General features: G+C 39.9%; 1 protein-coding gene across 2 annotated transcripts in view; it reads left to right on the top strand.

Moving 5' to 3' along the window:
* LOC130921934 (plexin-A1-like) overlaps positions 1 to 21864 on the top strand; it is a 484623-nt gene that overhangs the window by 165153 nt on the left and 297606 nt on the right. The gene's annotated exons all lie outside the window — the stretch shown is intronic.

The following is a 21864-nucleotide window of genomic DNA, read 5'->3' as shown; positions in this document are numbered from 1 at the left end:
GGAAACTCAAACCCGAATAACAAGAGTTCCTATTGTTACTGTCGTGTCGACAGCGATGAGCTCTCACGGATTTCCGACTTATTTTCTCACTTTTATTTTACCGTATCAATCCATGGAAGAAACATTTATTCATTATGATAAAATGAGCAAGTTATACAGCAGCGTTAAAAGAAAAGTCACATCTGTTTCGTCATCTCCTAGATTCTGGTAAGTTGGAGAAGTTGTCAAATCATATTATTACCGTAAATATTTTCAGTTTATGGTAATGTTTTGAACTACCAATGTGCTATGCTTGTGCTGTGTTTCACCAGTCAGTAAAATGACATTTCTGTATCTGTACACGAGCTCTGTTTTCTTGTATTCTTCTATTTATTGGTGCTAAAATTAGGGTGCGCGTTATAAATGGGTACAATAAGTCCCTAGATTTTACAAGTAAATTTGGAGTGCGCATTATACACGGGTGCGCCTTATATTCGGGAAATTACGGTAATATTAATCCATATACTATATATTAGGGACACCAGATTATAGGGCGCACTGTCAATTTTTGCAAAAGAATTGATGGTTTTTAGGTGCGCTTTAAGGTGCAGAAAAGATGGTACAATGTGATAGTAATCACTGTATAAGAAAATTAAATAAAAAATGGGGGAAAAAAGCACATTGAAATCTTTTTTGTTTTTGCTTTCGTTTTAATACAAAACTCATCACATGATAGCAATAGTCATCCAACATGATAAATTGATCTTGGTTGTGATTTTCATTGCTTTTTCTCTATCGCAGGATATTTTCTCTTTGTGCTACTTTGTTCTGTGTTTTTTTCCATTTTGGTTGGCTAAGTGTCTTTACCTGAGTGGCTTCAGGAAACTCCAAGTATAGCACTACATGTTTGTTTTATGGCCTATTGTTTGTGTTAAATGCATGTTACTTTGTAATAATTTTCCGATTCTCTCAAAACGATGTGTTCAGTCCCTAATTCTAGTCATGTTATTGGATCAGAGGCCTCCCTAGTAATGCTTTTTGTTGTTATGTGAATATATATAATTTGTTTCTTTACATACCATATATAAATGTCCATCTTGCCCTACTGCTATTGTGGAGGCGCGAGTTTAATTCCTGCATGTGGCTTGTGTCAGGAAGGGCATCCAGCGTAAATACTTGTGTGCCAAATCTATCATGCGAATCGACTGTTTCGCTGCAGCGACCCCTGAGGGGATAAAGCCGAAAGGATGGATGGATTTATCGTGTCCCCCTCTCTTTCAATAGTGGTCCTGCCTTTGATTGCATCCTGTTCCATTGCTAAAATGAAGATAACTACCTCCACTAATGAGTATAACTATATAGATTCCCCTTTTTTTTTCTGATGATCTCAACTACTTGGGCATTTTGCTTCTGTGTGTCCTAGTTTTTCTGCGCTTCCTGCTTTCTTCCCTCTCCGCATACCTCTGTTATGTGCTCACTTTCATTGCACATATTGTGCGTGAACGACTAAAGCCAGTAAAGTGCTCGCATTTAGAGCATTCTGTTTTTGTGTAATGTACTCTTGTCAGAAGAACAAGAAATCATCAACATGTTATCTGCTAGTAATTGCTGGCTTCCTGCAAAGACGACAAAAAATGAAATTGCTTGTCTTGCTCTTTCTTTTTAAGGTCATATGCTCCTCCTACATTGTCATTTTCCTTTTTGATGGTTTATACATTGTACGTTTTACAACGAGCTTGTGCAGCTGTGCAAAAAATATGCCTCTCACACGAAAATACGCTGCATGTCAGGTATAGTTGGAGTTAGGAGTGGGAACCTCTTGGTACCTCACGATACGATTTGCGATACAAAGCTCATGATAACGATTCTACAAACAGCTAATAAACAGAAAAACAAGCTTCTGTTGTAAATTGGAATGAGTTTATCATTAGTAGACGTCCAATCCATTTGAACTGGGAGGGTGGCAGCGAATGAACATTCGTTCATTCGCTGCCATCCCTCCCACTTCAAACGGATTGAACGTCTATGGCCGGTCGTGGCAGCCAATACCAGGCAATGAGGTAATTTTGGGCCATTTAAGGTCATTTTCCTGTTGATTTTCAGTTACCGTATTTTTCGGACTATAAGTAGCACCTGAGTATAAGATCATTCAAAGTACCTTTTTATTATGACAAAGCAGCGAACAGGAAGGGATTATGGGGGGACAGAAGAAAAGAAATACAAGAGAAGAAAGAAAAACACTTACACAAACAACAACAAGAAATACATTGAACATCTAAACTAGTTACTAATATGCTGGTGCTATCGTCAGCGAGATGTATTTCCGGTTTACACCATGTGGGGGCCTATTGGCCAGTGAAAGAGGAGAATGGGGGTGGGGGTGTCTATAAGACTATAAGCTAAGTGATTGAAAGGGGTAGAGTGTACACAAATCAGTTCTGTGATCTACAACCCAGTAATCGTGTGAATCTCTTATGAGTGTAAGCCCGTTGGCGACCAACCCTACGCCGCCGCATCGCCAATCCCGGCACCGGAACCCCCAACCCGAGCATGCCCTACCACATCCAGCAGCACGCAAGCCCCACCGGGCACGCGACAGCCACGCAGACGGGCGGAGAAACCGCGCGGGCGCCAACCCAGGGCCACGGCCCCCACCCAGCCAGCCCGGGGAGGGAGGGCGGGCGTGGGGATGGGGGGGCCATGCGCAGCCCATCCCTCTTCCCGCCGCCCAGCAAAGGAGCCACCGTCCCCACCGTCCCCCCCCCCCCCCCCCCCCCCCCCCCGGGACCCAGGGTGGTCCCCCGGGCCACCCGCGTGCCCACCAACCGGCCTTCTGGGATGGCAGGAGGGGACGCATCACCAACCCCACGCCTACACCCACCCCCGGTCGCCCACCCGGGCCATGAGCCACAGCCACAGCCCCCCAACCGGCACGGCACGCCACGGGACCCCCAGCGCCCCACCAAGCCCCAGGCAAGGCAGGGTCCCCCGCCGGTGCAGGCGACACCCCGCTGATACACCGGCGCCCAGCCAGCGACCCGCGACGGAGCGCAGGGCGGAAGACGGTACTTCCTTTTGATTTTTGGGTATTTTATGGGTCTCTTCTAGAGGTGGGAATCTTTGGGCACCTAACGATTCGATGACGATTCAGAGACTCCGTTTCGATTATGAATCGATTATTGATGCCCCCCTCCCCCCATTTTTTTTTTTTTTTATGTTTTGTATATTTGTTCCAAAATTGTTCAAAAATCCTCTCAGGCTAAATAAACCAAACTATTATTTTAGTATCAAGTTACTGGTTAAAAACAGAAAATAAAATACTCAAGTCCCTATTCTGTATCAGCAGCTTTAAACTACATTCAATTAATTTAATGTTGTGAATCAACAGTTAAAGTTGTTAAAATTGCACCCATTATTCCATAATTTCCCTCATGTCTACTTTCGACATGTGAAAGTTTTAAAACTGTTTCATCATTTAAAGATAGATTCAAGTCAAGATTTTGCCGATTTAGGGGTATTTTAGCTAAAACGTAATTAGGTTAGGTAGAGAAGTCTACTGCTTTAAGATGGCGCCTGTTTACTAGCGCGGGAAAGTCTGTCATTTCACATCTAGTGTAGATATATGTAATATCTACCATAGCCGTATGTTGCCGTATGTTTGTAGCAACTAGCAACTGGGCACTGTTTGTAGCAGCCAGTCAGGTATTATTGTTTTTTTTTTTGTTTTTTTTTTATCTAGCGGCATTAGCTGCACATGATATTTACTCTTGGTCCGTTCCTCATTGCGTCCTGAAGACCGCGCTGACTGTGCTTTATTTCTGCTTTACCTGGTATAATTCAATAATCGGAATTTGGATGTTTGTGAATCGTTCTCGAATCTTCCACGGCCGAATCGCGAATAATCTAAGAATCGGAAATTTTGCACGCCTCTAGTCTCTTCCTGTTTATTTTGAGTTACAGAACAGGAAATGACCTAGGAATCACCGAAATGAATAGGCAATAACTCAAACTCAACAGAAAATGACCTGTAAATGCCCTAAAATGAACAGCAAATGACCTGTAAATGCCCTGAAAATCGGACATGATGACTGTGAATGCTCTGGTTTCGAATGAACGAACGTTCCCAGTAGAGGTGGGAATCTTTGGGCACCTAATGATTCGATTACGATTACGATTCAGAGGCTACGATTCGATTATAAATCGATTATAGATGTATAGCTGACCCCCCCCCTCCCCATTAGCTGCTTTTAATGTTTTGTACATTAGTTACAAAAACTGTTAAAAAAATAAAATAAAAAATAAAAAAACCTCGCAGGCTTAAATAAATGACTATTTCAGTATCAAGTTAACAGTTAAAAACAATAAATAATATACTCAAATCCCCATTCTGTATCAGCAGCTTTAAACTACATTCAATTAATTTAATGTTGAATCAACCGTTAAAGTTGTTAAAATTGTTGCCGTTTTTCCATTATTTCCCTTTTGTCTACTTTCGATATGTGAAAGTTTTAAAACTATTTTAAAGATAGATTCAAGTCAATATTTTACCGATTTAGGAGTATTTTAGCTAAAAAGTTAATTAGGTTCGCTTGGAAGGTTCGCTACAACAGCCTTGCAGGGAAGTGTACTGCTTTAAGATGGCGGCCGTTTACTAACGCCCGCATCTAGCTTTCTGTCCATGTGCTGCTATCGCCGCATCTAGTTCTATATAAATATGATATCTACCGTAACATTATGTGGATGTACTTTGTTGCAGCTGTCGGCAGCAGTCAGGTATGTTGTTGTTTTTTTATCTCGCGGCATGAGTTGAGCTAGAGTCGTGAGTTGAGCATTGGCATTACCCGGGGGGCCGGGTAATGACAAGCATGATGTCTAGCTACTCTTGCTCCGTTCCTCATTGCGTCCCGAAGACCGCGCGGCGCGCTGAGTGTGTTTTACTTCTGCTTTACTTGACATATTTCAATAATCGGAATTTGGATGTTTGTGAATCGTTCTCGAATCTTCCACGGCCGAATCGTGAATAATCTAAGAATCGGAAATTTCGCACACCTCTAGTTCCCAGTCTAAATGGATTGGGAGTCTAGCACCATCAATGCAGCCTTAGAGTTAACTGAGACACTGTTATGGTGGGAAATTTTGATAGCAACTTGTTGGTTCATTTTTATGTTTTTTTTAGACATTGACACCTTTTCAAAACGATATCTCGATTCTTGGCAAGAGCATATTAATAACCTTTTGGGATACAAAGTATCACGATATATCACCATTTCGATATTTTGTCACACCCCTAGTTGGCTTTGTTCCTTTCGCGGAAATTCTCATTATTGAAAATAAAGCTTCCAAAGCAGTCACATCCTTAACATCCAGGCTTCCAGGCCAAATTTGTTCATGATAATTGCACACATGCTGCTCATCCCTGGATGACATCATACACCCACACACAGCAAGTCAGTTACAGCTTCTTATTGTCTTAATTTGGCAAGGGCCTGGTAAATATGGGCACCCTGGATCATTTTATTCATCTGCTAAACCAATCCGCACTCATCTCCAGAGACTATAGCTGTTGGTCAGACCCAATTGTGTTTCCATGGCTACAGGCCAACTCAGAGGCGGGGCATCTGTCACCACCTGGCCATACCAGCTGCTCATGCACTTCTGCTATGGCATGGCAGAAATATGTGTGTGTGTTTATATGCCACCTCCAGTGTGAGCAGAGGATTGTCAACGGTATTTCATGCACATCTTTGGCCTTAATCTATCAAATCCTCACGCTTTCTGACCGTTCAGTTACATAAGGTGATGTTGTCCAGGTTTGTAGTATTTATTTTAAGTGTGGCACAGCAGGTTTGCAACCCCCAATATAAGGAACAGTTTGAGTAGTTTTTTGAAATTTTGGCATTCAAACTCGGGTGTGACATACCCATATCAGATGATTACAGACAAACAAACCAACTCTCCCCTGTGCACGATGATTTTTTATTTTTTTTCCTATGGACCTGGTTTGGATCCGATCATTCTTCCAACCCAATTCCTCTCATTCCAATCTCGTCTGTGTTAACAGATGAAGTCTTGATTGCTGCAATCTGTGGCGACATGTTCATAAAAAGTCAGGTCTCATGAGAATGGAATGCAGATTAGTGACCAAAAGGAATGGAGAATTTGTTTTGACCTATTTTATTTTGTCTCCCATCACTACCTTTATAACCGAGTGTCTTTCCTCTCCGTAACAGCTTTCTGATCTCACGTAATAATAGGAAATCACTAGGGCTGTCAAACGATTAAAATGTTTAATGGAGTTCATTACTGCTTAAAAATTAATTAATCGTAATTAATCACAATTTAAACCAGGCATGTCCAAAGTACGGCCCGGGGGCCTCAGCCCCTGTCATAAAATCAATAATGTCTGGCCTGCACACAGACTTAATAAATTGGTCAGCAGTACTGCTACCAGCATATGAAGTAGCTTACCCACTAAATGCTGCCCCTCATTTACCCACTAAAAGGCAGCAGCCCTTCAAGCAACATTACCCCGTGTGACCCTTGACTTCCAATTTTCTAAAATGGCAACAATCAACAAAAAAAAGAAAGTTGACTGTGACGGCCGAGGCTTCAAGGATAGGTGGAAATTGGACTATTTCTTCACAAAAATACGCAACAACTGTGTCTGCCTCATTTACAAAGAGACAGTTGCTGTTTTTACGAGCTCAATGTGAGGCGATATTACTAAACAAGACACGGTGACATGTACGACAAGATTACAGGGTAGATACGCAGCAAGAAATTGAAGCAACTTGAAGCTACTTTAATTTCACAGCAGCGGTATTTTGCAAGAGCCTGAGAGTCAAAAGACAACGCCACAAAGGCTAGTTGCGAGACTGTTGAAATTTATTCATTAAAAAAATATATACTGTATATAAAGCAAATGTGACACACAGAACTGCTTGCTAAAATTTGCTTAAATATATTGTTCTACGTAAAGCGCATCAGCCAAGGTCAGCCCCCCACATTTTTACCACACCAAATCTGGCCCCCTTTGCAAAAAGTTTGGACACCTCTGATTGAAACCATCTATAAAATATGCCAACTTTTTCTGTAAATTATTGTTGGAATGGAAAGATAAGACACAAGACATATATATTCAACATACGGTACATAAGTACTGTATTTCTTATAACAATAAATCAACAAGATGGCATTAACATTATTAACATTCTCTTAAAGTGATCCATGGATAGAAAGACTTGTAGTTCTTAAAAGATACAGTCAATGTTAGTACAAGTTATAGAAATTTTATATAAAAACTAAGGTTGTTCCGATCATGTTTTTTTGCTCCCGATCCGATCCCGATCGTTTTAGTTTGAGTATCTGCCGATCCCGATATTTCCCGATCCGATTGCTTTTTTTTCCCTCTCAATTCAATTCCAATCATTCCCGATAATTTTTCCCGATCATATGCATTTTGGCAATGCATTAAGAAAAAAATGAATACTCGGACGAATATATACATTCAACATACAGTACATAAGTACTGTATTTGTTTACTGTATTTGTTTATTATGACAATAAATCCTCAAGATGGCATTTACATTATTAACATTCTTTCTGTGAGAGGGATCCACAGATAGAAAGACTTGTGACTTTGCATATTGTGACTAAATATTGCCATCTAGTGTATTTGTTGAGCTTTCAGTAAATGATACTGTAGCCATGCCCAAATGCATGATGGGAAGTGGAACCATGACTCTGTGCGTAGTGCTACCAATTGATATATCTTCTCTGCGTTGGGAAATAACACAAGGTGTTAAGAAAAAGATCAATTGCTACCTTGCTGTTGAGTCCGTGCTGCTCGCCGAGCAGAGCCCGCGCCGCCGTGCTCGGCCGCTCGCGTCCCCCGCACCCTCCAGTGTCCTGCACGGAAAAGCGCATGGCCAAACCAGTTCCCCCCCCAGAAACAGAAGTTCCCCAAGCGAACTCTGCCACGAGGCAGTGTTCACGACAAAAGAAAAACTTAAAAAAAAAAAAAAATCCATCTTTATGAGACAGGCAGCGATGAGGGAAAAGTTTAACCCGGCTGTCGCAGGCACAACAGCATCATCTCTCAGTTAGTTATGTGTAAATAAATTGTTACTTTGCTATCAAAAGCTCTATTTGTCTTGTTGTTTGTGTTATGTTGTAAAAGGAAAACATTATTCTGATGTTTGGGATGTAACTAAAGCAAAAAAAAAAAAAGCTGTGTTAAAGTCAGTTATGTTTGAAATGTATGCTTCCACAAAAAGCTCAATTTCTCAGTTTTTTCATCAGAAATTGAAAAATTGCTCAACCTAGGCTATTTTTAATGCTGTTTTCTAAAGAATGGAAAAATATACAAACTAACTTTTTTTTCCTGCTGAAAGAAGAGAGTCTGATCTTTCTTTTGGTGGGTTCCATGTTTATATAGCAATCGAACAGATTTTTCTGTGGGCCTTGCAAAATCAGTCAAAATCCAGTAAATCGGCCGGGAGCGAAGGGGGTTGCACCGGTGAAAATGGCTGGGAGTGAATGAGTTAAAGAACTGAATATTTCATAAGTTGTCCAAATTTTTTCACATGACTGTATATTGGTATTTTAGGCTACAAATATTTTTTGCTGGTGGTGTGTCTTGAGAATTTTAGAAGGCAAAAAAGTTTGCAAAGGCTCAAAAAAGGTTGAAAAACACTGCCATAGACCATGACAGCACAACTAAAGAACATTAGTTTTAGGTGAAAGAAGCAGGAGGAATGATTTGTTTAAAAAATAAAATAAAAAAATGTCATTAGTCTTTCTGAGTACACAAAGTTTGGAAATGAGATCATTGAATGCGAAAGTATATTTAAAGGTGTTTCCACAATGTTTTTATTTCCTGTATGTGGCCACATCCCTGAACTTGTTTTTCCTCCCCTTATTTAGCTTCAACAATTCCAAACACAAGGTCTCCCACCCAAACCACATTTTTTTCTATGGCTCATCTAAGGGCTAAAAGAACGATTCGGACATTTTTTGAGCAGTAACCTATAGTTCCGACTGTATTTTTGCTCTGTCTGAGTTTATATAAAAGCACAACTTTTACTGATGGAACATGCTGTCTACATTCTTGTTAGTACGCTATGTACATAAACCAACCACAGCATATTGAACAGCTTGGACAGTGATGGATGTCAGGATATGACCGTCAAATTTTTGGTGCTATGTTCATAATCACACTTGGCTTCTTTTTTCCATTACTGGAACTTTTCTTTGACGTCACAAACATATCCAGACAAATGTACACTACAAGGTTTTTCACATTACAATTTTATTTATTTATTTATTTTTTGACAAATACATTTAGAGCAAAACCCAACAGATCATTCAGTGTGTTTCCACCCACCCTATCTATCTCCTCGACCAGATTTGGAGCATCTGTAACTCTATCTTAATCCATCAAGACATTTCTGTCCAACTCTCAGCAGAAGGCCTTACATTTAGCCCCATGCCAAGAAAAACAGTTTTGCCTGAGAGAGAAGCACAAATACTGTCCGGCTGTTAAGCAAACAGTGCAGACCCTAGCAGACGTAGAAAATACATACCACATCACCGCTTAACCCAACACTAAACCACAGGTCATGGTGTTTTTGACTCAAACCCAATGTTAATTCTTCCCAAGGCCCCTCTGACACCATCTTGTAAACTTGAAGCTGACACAACACATGCACACTGTCCTCCATATCTTCCTATGTTGATTGCCATGCCAACGCTTCTTACCCTTGAAACATATGCCGTGTTTTGTTGTTTCACTGTGTGCTTCTACCAGGGGTGTGACAAAATATCGAAAATGGTGATATATCGTGATACTTTGTATCCTGAAAGGTTATCGATTTGCTCCTGCCAAAAATCGAGATATCGTTTTAAAAAGGTGTCAATGTTTTTTTTTTTTTTTTTGTATATATATATGTATATATCAGAGGTTGCGCTAGACATTTTCGTTGTCTGTCATTTTGACTGACAGGGTCATAAAAATCCGGTCATAGTCTATTTTTACCCGTCACTTAAATTTTTAAAATGATAATGATGACATATTCAATAATATTTAGTATTCATTCATTTTTAATTAATATTGTAACGCTTGCTTGGCGGCGAAAAATTAGACACGGAAGTCGTGGTATTTTTCTCCCTTTTTACTCTGCTTACCGCCAACAACTCCGCCCCCAAAGAAAAAGAGGCAACGATATAGACCCCAATCACCAACATTACACAATGATCTTAATTGTGGTTGTCAGCCCAAAATCTTCTAAATATATATTAAATGCATCTTACCAGATATAAAAAGACTACTACATAGTCTGTGGTGATCGTTTGGAGCCCAGATTTCTTGTCGAATTACAGCAGTCCATCTCGCTCTCATCTTCGGGTCTCTCAGAATACGGTAGAACTTCAAGTCTCTCCGTCTATCTTCTCTGTTACAGCAACCAACCGCCACACACGCCTTCACCATTTTGATTATTAATATTAACGAGCAGAAAAACACGCCGTAATAGGAGGCATGTACGTAGCGGTAATGTGTAAACATGACGAGCTGACACACAATATGGCGGCTCCGGTCAGGGGGGCGGAGTTGTGACGTCATGTGATTGGGGTCTATACACAGGCGGCAATCTTGTCCATCAATTGGATGACGCGCTGGCACACCGGGTGCACCAATAAGAACCTCGCGTTGATGTGTCAATCACGGTGCCGCCGCCAGACCCCGGTGACGCTACAATATTCTGACAGAATATCCAACGACGTCATGCATTAAGAGAGACACTCGATAATTAATATGCTAACTCGCCACCCTGTGGTCTGGGGTGTGAATTGCAACCTGTCAAAATGACGGACGGACTTCAGTTTTTTCCGTCACCGTTTTAAAAAACCGGTCAACGACGGAAAATATCCGGTTAACGTGACCCCTGGTATATATGTGTATGTATATATATATATATATATATATATATATATATATATATATGTATACATATATGTATATATAAAAGGAACCAAGAAGTTGCTACCAAAATCTTCCACCAAAATAGGTTTTCCGTTAACTCTCCCTCGGCTACCTAGAATGCGCTTTTTTCGGGCCGTTTGCCTTTTGGATTTGACTTTTAATACAGTAGGAGATGAGGAAAGACCACTGTTTACTGTGTCTAGAAATGATTAAAGCGGACAGCCGGAAGCCAAATCAGTTAAGCTGCCACTTAAAGACATTAGACCCCAATCTCATTGATAAGCCGCTTGATTGTTTTTCAGCGAAAACGTGCCCGAATATTGCCAACAATCGTCCCGCTTTGTCAGTGTTATATAGTAAACCCGTGAGCACTGTTTGCATGCTCAGTGCAAAATAACCACACACCATTGCAAAGGAGGTGATACTGTGAGCATCAAAAATAAAAAATGTCCTTCTGTCCAAAGACACTTTTTTCTTCTTCTACTGTATTCTGTTTTTGCATATTGTCCTCCTGTGTTAATGTTTCTGATCAATTTGAATTTGTTATTATTGACTGATTTTATTACATTTTATTATTTTTCAGTATCAAATGGTCAAAAATGTGCCTTGAGTGTATTTTTACAGTTTGGATGTGACTTTTTTTTTTTATTCAGGCAAATTGATGCGCGTTAAGTCTTTTCTGTTATAAACAAAACAATGTTAATAAAGTTATACTTTATTATAAGCTGATCTATGTTCCTTTTTTTCCTTTAATAGAAAGAAAGGACTCCGTGTTAGGCAGAGGCGTACTTATAATAGTAATTTTATAGACAAATGATACTATTTACAGTGGCGGCAGAGAGTTTGGGGGGTCGCGAAACATTTACGTCTTCCTTGGGGGGCGTAACAGAGAATAATTGAGAAGCACTGGTATAGGCTAATGTTCCTATTGTTGAAAGCACAAAGGTGTGTAATAAACAACTAGCACATTTATATTTTGCATTTTGTTTTCTTACTGTACCGAAAATGAACCGAACCGTGACCTCAAACCCGAGGTACGTACCTCACCGAAATTCTTGTGTACCGTTACACCCCAAGAAGTGACCCATAAAATACCCCCAAAATCAACGGGAAGTAACTGAAAATCAACAGGAAAATTATCTTAAATGGCCCAAAATTACATCATTGCCTGGCATTGGCTGACACTGATGGCCATCGACATTCAGTCCGTTTGAAGTGGGAGGGATGGCAGCGAATGAAGGAATGTTCGCTGCCACCCTCCCAGTTCAAATGGATTGGACGTCTACTAGTGATAAACTCACAAAATTCACAGCAGAAGCTTGTTTTCTTGTTTATTCGTTGTTTGTAGAAAAACCTAGAATGATTTTCTGACCAATGTATCGATAATCCTTGTATCGCCATATCGTCAGATCATCGTTATCGTGAGCTTTGTATCGTATCGTATCGTGAGGTACCAAGACGTTCCCACTCCTAATCTCTACGATGAAATGCATCTGTTGAGGCGCTAGCTGATAGTAATGGCATTGTATTGAAGGCAGGGCCGGCCCGGGCCATTTGGGGGCCCTAAGCAAAATAATGCAAAGGGGCCCATATTTTTGGCCCACCATTTCGTCACAGTGTACTGTGAAACCCATACATGCAATCCAACCCATACGTCCATATTTTGTATATCAATCAGATTGTATTGCACGGCATATTTCGAATTTCTCACCCTAAATGATTGTCAGTACTTACAGTAGATAGCGCTAAACCTTTTTCTAAAAGAGGAAAGAAAGAAGTTAAGGAAGAACTTTTATTTTTTTTATGCTTGTAATCAAGTATCAAAACTCACAAAAGTCAAATAAAGCAAACTGTAGTAACCAAAATAGAATATAAATTAAACAATTGCCAGATTAGGGGGCCCCCTAGTGGCCAGGGGCCCTAAGCAGCTGCATAGTCTGCGTATAGGCTGGGCCGGCCCTGATTGAAGGGCATGAATGTCAGTCATGCGTCTCCCCTGCTCTACTAAAGTCACAAACAACAGACGCACGCACATACAAAATCCACATTGTGCACGTCCTGCGTCATAATCTCATAATTTCTGTCACTCGTAACAATTCAGTACGGCAGCTGGGCTTTGTTCAAATGACAGTTCATTTTAATTGTCACATTTATCACAATTTTCTGACATTTTCTGATGAATGCCAAGGAAAAACGCAGGTCACATTTGAATGGAGAGGTTAATCTTGTGTGTAAGAGATACATATGAAAAAGTCTACCGCTAGCAGACTCGCACTCTCCAAGTAAACACACATTTTCAGAGCCAATGACTACCAGCACACCACTGCTATAAATTGCTCTAAACCACACCATAAAGCTCACTTTAAATGCCATCTGTATTTCTTTACAGACAGACGTTTTTTGTGTCTGTGTCTGCGTAAGTGTGTGTTCCTGTTTCACTAAATTCTCATCTAATACACACTAAGCCTCTCATTGTTCCCGCTATATTCTTAATATGAAACATCTTCAACTCATGACTTTGCCAATTTGGTCCTCACGCTCAATATTGGTTTGTCCCAGTCACAAAACTAATTCTGTTTTCATTTTTTTGGCATTAGTGTTTGTGGTTTCGGTAGGAGCTGAGTGAGGATTTAAACTTTTCTTTCGCTTGCAAGGCGGAAAAAAGACAGCTGTTGAAAGTAAAAGCAACAGTGCAACAAACTTGAGGATTTAAGGGTTGAATGAGCGTTGAGGTATTGATAAGGAGGAATGTTAACAATGGGGAAAGTGTTGAAAGAAGTGAAAGAAATGTAAAACCAGGTACAGAAAAAAAGGCATTTGTTTCCGAGAGTGGTTTGGCACTGATTACTCAGAGGTTTAGTTTTGGGTTAACTCGCATTACTGTCGTTGTGTTTATATCCAAGCGCAAACACACTTGCAGAAACACACGCTCACTTATACTCTTGGAATTGTAAGACTGCTGCTATCGATTACCGTGATTTCCCGAATATAACGTGCACTCCCCCCCCAAAATCAACTTGTAAAATCATGGTGCACATTAGAAACGGGTACATGGATGGAGACAGAAATATATATATATATATGTATATATATAATATATATATATATATATATATATATATATATATATATATATATATAAACTGATTTTTTAATGAAAAAACGTATGCGGCGATCCGTTGCCGACCATTACGGTACCTGACGTCACCTTATTGTTTTTAGTAATACTTCACTCTGATCGGCCACATGGTTTCGTCTGTGTTAAATTCTGCTTTTTTCACTCTTTATAAAGCACAGAATTTAGTTTCTTGAACTCATTTGAGTCAACTTTATTGCAGCTCCGCACCTCGGACCATAACAAACGTAACAACACAGACTTCCTGTATGTGTCCGTCAACTAACCCAAATAACAATAGTTCCTATTGTTACTGTTGTGTCGGTTTTATCTTGTCTTGAAAAAGACTAGAATACTTCGACTGCCGTGTTCAACGTTTTATTTCTTGCTTTCAATGAACTTAAATGCCGACAGTCCGGCTATAATGCGGCGCTCTTTTGTCTAGCCTCAGCGGCCCTCTGGCTCATAGACAATCACAACATAGATATGACAATACAGCAGCATGGATCCACCAGTGCCACAACATAGAACAACATAACATAGAAAACCAATATGTCACAGTGTTGACAGCGATGAGCTCTCTCAGATTTCCGACTTACATTCTCACTTTCATTTTACCATATCAATCCATGGAAGAAACATTTATTCATCATGATGAAACGAGCAAGTTATACAGCAGCCCTTAAAAGAAAAGTCACATCTGTTTTGTTTTCTCCTACATTCTGGTAAATTGGAGAAGTTGTCAAATCGTATTATTACTGTACATATTGTCAGTTTATGGTAATGTTTTTAACTACCAATATGCTATGCTTGTGCTGTGTTTCACCAGTCAGTAAAATGACATTTCTGTATCTGTACACGAGCTCTGTTTTCTTGTATTCTTCTATTTATTGGTGCTAAAATTAGGGTGCACGTTATAAACGGGTACAATAATTTTCCATAAATTTTACAAGTAAATTTGGGGTGCACATTATACATGGGTGCGCCTTATATTCTGGAAATTACGGTATTTTAGTAGCCGATTAATCAATGAACTAGTTAGTGTGAATAATCGAGTAATCGGATTACGGAAATAAAACAATTTAAATACCTGTTCTTAGCCTCAAACGGAATAAACAAATTAATAAATGAGGATCTAAGGACAACAAAAGAACAATTGGCTAACTTGCATAGGAAAAGTCTGCTAGCTTAAATGCTATAAAATGCTGTTTTTTTTTTTTTTGTTTTTTTTTTCAATGCTCTTAAAGTGATCCTCTACCTGAAGTACATGTAGGCTCTAATTAACCACAATTGTTCTCTTGTACTAAAATATGTTGTTACAAACACATAAAATGTTAAATCACTGGCAATATGTTATAATATTTAGTAGATGGGTCCGATCACGTCATTTTCAAAGTATCGGAATCGGCAAAAAAATATCGGCCTTCCCTTTTTTTTTAATATATATATATATATATATATATATATATATATTTTTTTTTAATTAAATCGTTTTCTAATTGTAATTAACGTTACAGACATAATATGTTTCACTCTTCCAGAATCTTTAGTTTAGGCTTAAGGTAGGGTTATCAAATTTATCCTAATAACGGCGGTAATTAATTTTTTAAAAAATGTATCACGTTTAAATATTTAACGCAATTAATGCATGTGCTGCACGACCCACTCATGCATTGTCGCGTTCAATCTGTAATGGCGCCGTTTTACCTATATAGAGAGATAAAAGGCAGCGTAAAATGAGTAGAGTGAATTTTAACAGCCTTTGGAGCCTTTTTTTAATTGGCTAAAACCTTACAATCCCTCTCCCTATGATTAGAAATATCATGGGAAACAATGTGGGGAAGCAAGGTAGCAATTGATCTCTTTATCTTAACACCTTATGTTATTTGCCAACAAGAAGATATATCAATTGATAGGACTACGCACCGTCATGGTTCCACTTCCCATCATGCATTTAGGCATGACTACAGTATCATTTACTGAAAGCTCAACAAATACACTAGATGGCAATATTTAGTCACAATATACAAAGTCACAAGTCTTTCTATCCGTGGATCCCTCTCACAGAAAGAATGTTAATAATGTAAATGCCATCTTGAGGATTTATTGTCATAATAAACAAATGCATTACTTATGTACTGTATGTTGAATGTATATATTTGTCTGAGTTTTATTCATTTTTTTCTTAATGCATTGCCAAAATGTATATGATCGGGAAAAATTATCGGGAATGATTGGAATTGAATCGGGAGCAAAAAAAAAGCAATCGGATCGGGAAATATCGGGATCGGCAGATACTCAAACTAAAACGATCGGGATCAGATCGGGAGCAAAAAAAAAACATGATCGGAACAACCCTAATATTTAGTACACATTTTTACCGATAGTTGGCGCCATGTTTTGCGGGCTCGCAGTGATGACGTAAATGAGATGTTTCCAAATGTGTAGCGTATACAACAATTGTGTATTGCTGCCTAAACTCGCGAAGTAAAATGCCACGATGTGCTGCTTTTGGATGCAATTTCCAGTCAAATGGTAACAAGAGGAGTGACGTGAGTGGTCAAGGTGGAATTATTATTTTTTGTGAATAAATGTGCATAAGTGGAAGCATATCCCCCTTTTTGGTATCCTACCTACCACACGTTATAACTGGCGCCCGGACATTTTTCCTGGATCCTCAGTCAAGTACAGGATCCGTCTAATTTCTGGATCCGACGGTTACACCGCGGCGGCAATATTGGTTTCGGATCTGTCTAATTTCTGGATGTGTCGCTCCCACAGCTGCTTTTCGAATCAGTCTATTTTGTGGATTCGATGGCCTGATCGCGGTTGCAACATTGCCATGAGATCGGTCTAATTCCTGAATCTTCGAGTGAGTAAAAAACGCGGATTTGGATAAGTATTGCTATCTTTTTTGTTGACTATTCTTCAAGGGAGTTTTCCCCAAATCATACCAAATAATTAAAGCACTATGACACGCTACAGTGACGACAGTGACTCTGACATGGACCTTACTTTTATGTTGGAGTTCATCTGTGTGCGTACCGCTGAGCTCCCGAGTGACGAGTGGTCAAGGTGAAAATATGTATTTTTTTTTGAATAAATGTGCATAAGTGGAAGCTTCTCCCCTTTTTGGTACTTTTATGCACGTATCCTACCTACCATGCGTTACAATGTACAAGACATGGATTACACTCGATTCCAGGATTTGTTCCCGTCAAACTGTTGGCTTGTACTGTATGTAAAGCATACGACAGCTCTGGACACTAACAATCTACATAATTATACTGGGATAAGTTTGAAAACGGAATATCTTACCTTGAAGGTCAGCCAACAAAAACCGGAGTTCTCAACAGCATACTCTCTCTCGCTCCGTTGTCAATGAGACGCACTTGCAGCTAGTACATCACCAGTTTTGCCCAATTCTTTTTCAGTGTTATTTCAATGCAAAAAACACCGTCTTATATTCGAGCCAATACGGTACTCCCCCTACTAGCCCTTAGATGCACAAGTTACTGGACCCTGCACAAAACATACGTAGCAGGCCTAGCCAAGCTAAGTGCGACTTATAGTTTTAAAAAAAAAAAAAAAAACACGACGCGCCCATACACACACAATATTTGTTACAATAAGTAAGTGGGTCCAAAATGACCCATATTAGGTTCAATGTGTTTTTATGCCATTTTGGTCAAGAATAATCACTTGTATATCAATTAGTATGATATTTAGGGCCACACAAGAATGATTTCATGCTTCAAATATCTTTATGATTCAATTAACATTTTTTTTGGGGGGGGGGGGGGAGAAAAAACAGAATAGCAATAGACTTCATCCTTCCTTGTATTTTATCATCAATGATGAAGAGCTCCCATACATCTTTTTGGTGAGACAGCGGTGCTAAGCCCTTGTGGAGGCACTGACCGATTTCTGAGGATATTGTCGTGGCTCTGGTAATTCTCTCTCGTAAGAGCCCTACCAACTCATTCTGTTGGCCATGATTTGGACACTTTCTTCTTCAGAGGATACATAAGTGGAATCTTATGAGTTAGATTGATCCTGTTCAGTTGGATTTCCAGGTGGACAACTGACACTGCCATCTGGACAATAGTCTAGGTCCTCATCATCAGAAATTTCGGACACTTGAGTCCAACCCCGTCACTGCCTCTCCATCATCCAACATCTGTAAGACCATTTCAGCTGTAAATCTAGCACAAATCCGATTTTTTTTTCGTGTTTTTTCGACTCGACTGAAAGGGAAAAGTTGCATAAATGTGGACCATTTTCAAATTCGATCCAGGTCACTTTCGTATGTGGTTAAAATCCCCTCCAAACCACATTTTTCCAGAACGTGGCTGCGGTCCGAAATGTCAAGTCCCCCAAATTAGAATTCATGCAGCAATTAACATCAGCAAAGAGCGAGAGAGACAGGGTGCTTCGGTAGCGGTGCAGCTGTGCATTAGCGTTGGCGCCTAGCTTGAACGCGGCTTTTGGGGAAGGAGCGGGCTTGACAACAGTCACAAAAAAAAAAAAAAAAAGGGTTGAGAATAAGCCTGACAATGCTCGTTTTTTTTCTCTGCTCCTGCGCATGCGGGCCAGTTTGCTCAGCGCATCTCGGACTGCGAATTAGAGCGCATGTGTGATACTTGAACAGGCTCAATGGACAAAGGCAGTCTGAACGGGTGCGCCAAAAAAACAGATATGACAAAAAAATCGGAATTGTGCATTAGGACCTGCGGTTTGAACCTAGCCTTAGTTAGCTAGCTAGTTATGAAGTAGGTTAATTTGTTGATAAATAATAATAAAGAGTCATGAAAGACACACACACAAAATACTACGTATATGGACATAATACTTACAGTACACGTATCAGCTCTTGCTGTGTAAAATAATCTTCTTAAGGGATGTACTTTTTACATACCTAGTCTGTGTGGTCCACGGTAAATTCATTCCTGACAGCCAAAGTTGATAAGAATGAAAGACCCCCATTGGATTCCATAGAAAATGCATGTGGGTCATTTTTCACCCACTTGTGGAAGCCTAGGTTAGTAATACAAAAATGACAATTTCTTCAAATGTATAAAAAGTTCATCAATAATTTGAATGGCATTATATCAAAAACATGTTTTTTGAGGAATACCTGGAATATGAATTGATAACAATTTTTCATTCCGAAGATATTTCAAGAAAACAACCTCACCGGTTCATTTTTGACCCACTTATGCATCTAAGGGCTAGACTAGACTTTTTTGAGGGGGATTTGAAAAACCTCAGGTGTAGTTTTGTCGGCGACAGCAGTGTCACCGACACACAGGACAGAGCAACACTGGAGAGGGAGGGATAAGGGCTGCTGCTGCATTTTTGACGGAAATTTTTAGTGGTTTTGAAACCGTAACGGTAATCCTTGAAACCGGTAACCGGCACATGTCTATTCTCAACTCAAAGATACCACTTATCCAAGCACAACTGACTTAAAACTAATTCAATTCCAAAGATTTTAACCGCCATAAAAATCGTCTGCCGATAATTTCAGTTCTTCCTAAGAAAGATGCAAATCACTCATCATCATCTCCCTGCGCTTTCTTAAAGATGCTATTAGAGGCACCAGTGGCCATGTAATCACTCTGGCTTTCCCACAGGAACACGGGCACACACATGCAACACACACACAGCTACCTTGGTAATTACTGTTGAAGATGAGGACCATAGTAGCTGTAATCCCAGAGAATTGAGGATTTAGTCAGTGAATGGTGGGTCAAGAGATGCTGCGTGGTGTGCCATCAGTTGTGGGATGTTGTTTGTCTTATGTTCTTAGTGCCTTCTAGTTATTAATTGATGTAACTCTTCGCGCTCAATTGGGTACAATCATCCTGTTGCACGATTAACTAACGCAGTTTGTTCACACGCACTTGCTCCCACACACACATACACCCTCACTGACTCTCCATGTGCCGTGCCACTTCTCAGGGAAAACACACAATACATTGACGATAGCATCTGTCCCTCGCATTCAACACGTTTCCAATTATTTCTTGTTATTTGCCACTTTCCTATGTCTGATAAAGCTTGCTGCCTATTAGCGGCTCTGCTTTGCCGAGAAATGTTCACATAACCGTATTGCTGTTGCTATGTAAATAGAAAATTTGGTCCATAAATGTATGCATGCAATATACTGTACAATGATATTCTCTCAGTAGTATTTACCAGTAATATGTAATTTTGTTTCAGTTGAGATATTCCATAAGAGATTTGCGTTCCTCCTCCCGGTAAGAGGTCTTTTCTCATTTTCATGCCGACACTAAAAAGGCATTCAATAGGAATGTTCAATCTCATATTATTGTATATGATAATGTTGTGGTGTAATTTCTTCCCCGTTTGCAAGTCGGCAGATAAAATCAGGCATTGTAAGCGCAGTAAGATGCACGTGTGTCTTTGCATGTAATTCTTCACAGATGATTGAGTTAGTCTGATTTAGTGCTGCCGAGAAGAAGAAATGATGCTGCCATGCAGTGTACAGGTCCTAAAAAAAATTAGAATATTGTGATTAAGTTCATTATTTTCTTTAATGTACTAATAAACATTAGACTTTCATATATTTTAGATTCATTACACACAACTGAAGTAGTTCAAGACTTTTATTGTTTTAATATTGAGGATTTTGGCAAAAAAGTCAAGAAAAAACAAAAATCCCTATCTCAAAAAATAAGCATATCACTTTAAAGAAGCTGCTAACCTAATCATCTGAATCAACAAAATAACTAAAAACCCCTGTGAAAGATTCCTGAGGCTTTTAAAAAACTCCCAGCCTGGTTCATTACTCAAAACCGCAATCATGGGCAAGACTGCCGACATGACTGCTGTCCATAAGGCCATCATTGACACCCTCAAGCAAGAGGCTAAGAGACAGAAAGAAATTTCTGAGCGAATAGGCTGTTCCCAGAGTGATGTATAAAGTCACCTCAGTGGGAAGTCTGTGGGAAGGAAAAAGTGTGGCAGAAAATGCTGCACAACCAGAAGAGGTGACCGTACCCTGTGAAAGATTGTGGAGAAGGTTCGATTCCAGACCTTGGGGGACCTGCAGAAACAGTGGACTGAGTCTGGAGTAGAAACATCCAGAGCTGCCGTGCACAGGCGTGTGCTGGAAATGGGCTACTGGTGCCGTATTCCCTAGGTCAAGCCACTTTTGAACCTGAAACAGCGGCAGAAGCGCCTGACCTGGGCTACAGAGAAGCAGCACTGGACTGTTGCTCAGTGGTCCAAAGTACTTTTTTCAGATGAAAGCAAATTTAGCATGTTATTCGGAAATCAAGGTACCAGAGTTAAGGAAATGCCAAAATGCCTGAAGTCCAGTGTCAAGTACCCACAGTCAGTGATGGTCTGGAGTAAGCCTGAACGATATGTCATTTAAACATCGCCATCGCAATGTGCACATGCGCAATAGTCCCATCACAAGGATGTGTGTTAGTTTTTTTTTTTTTTTTTTTTTTAAAGTCACAAACTGCTTCTGCTTCATGCGCTCCGCACAGCCACCCTCCCTCCCTCTCCCAGCTCTTTGTTCCTTAGTTACTGTGGCACTTGCATATTAAAGTTAACGATGTTGACAGATGGTTGTTTGATCTTGCCAAAGAAGCAGACTTTACATGCTCGGCATACGTCAATTATCGTTTAACTTGTTAAATAGTTGCTGCGCAAGGAAGCGCGCGCTGGAATGAATGTGCGCGTGTGTGCGCGCAGCCGGACATGTTGTGTCGCGGCAATAAATGCCAGACGTGATCTTGAGGAGTTTGTAATT

The sequence above is a fragment of the Corythoichthys intestinalis genome, chromosome 9 (genome assembly GCF_030265065.1).
Source record: "Corythoichthys intestinalis isolate RoL2023-P3 chromosome 9, ASM3026506v1, whole genome shotgun sequence".
Lineage (NCBI taxonomy): Eukaryota > Metazoa > Chordata > Actinopteri > Syngnathiformes > Syngnathidae > Corythoichthys > Corythoichthys intestinalis.
This window is presented reverse-complemented; position numbering and strand designations above follow the sequence as displayed.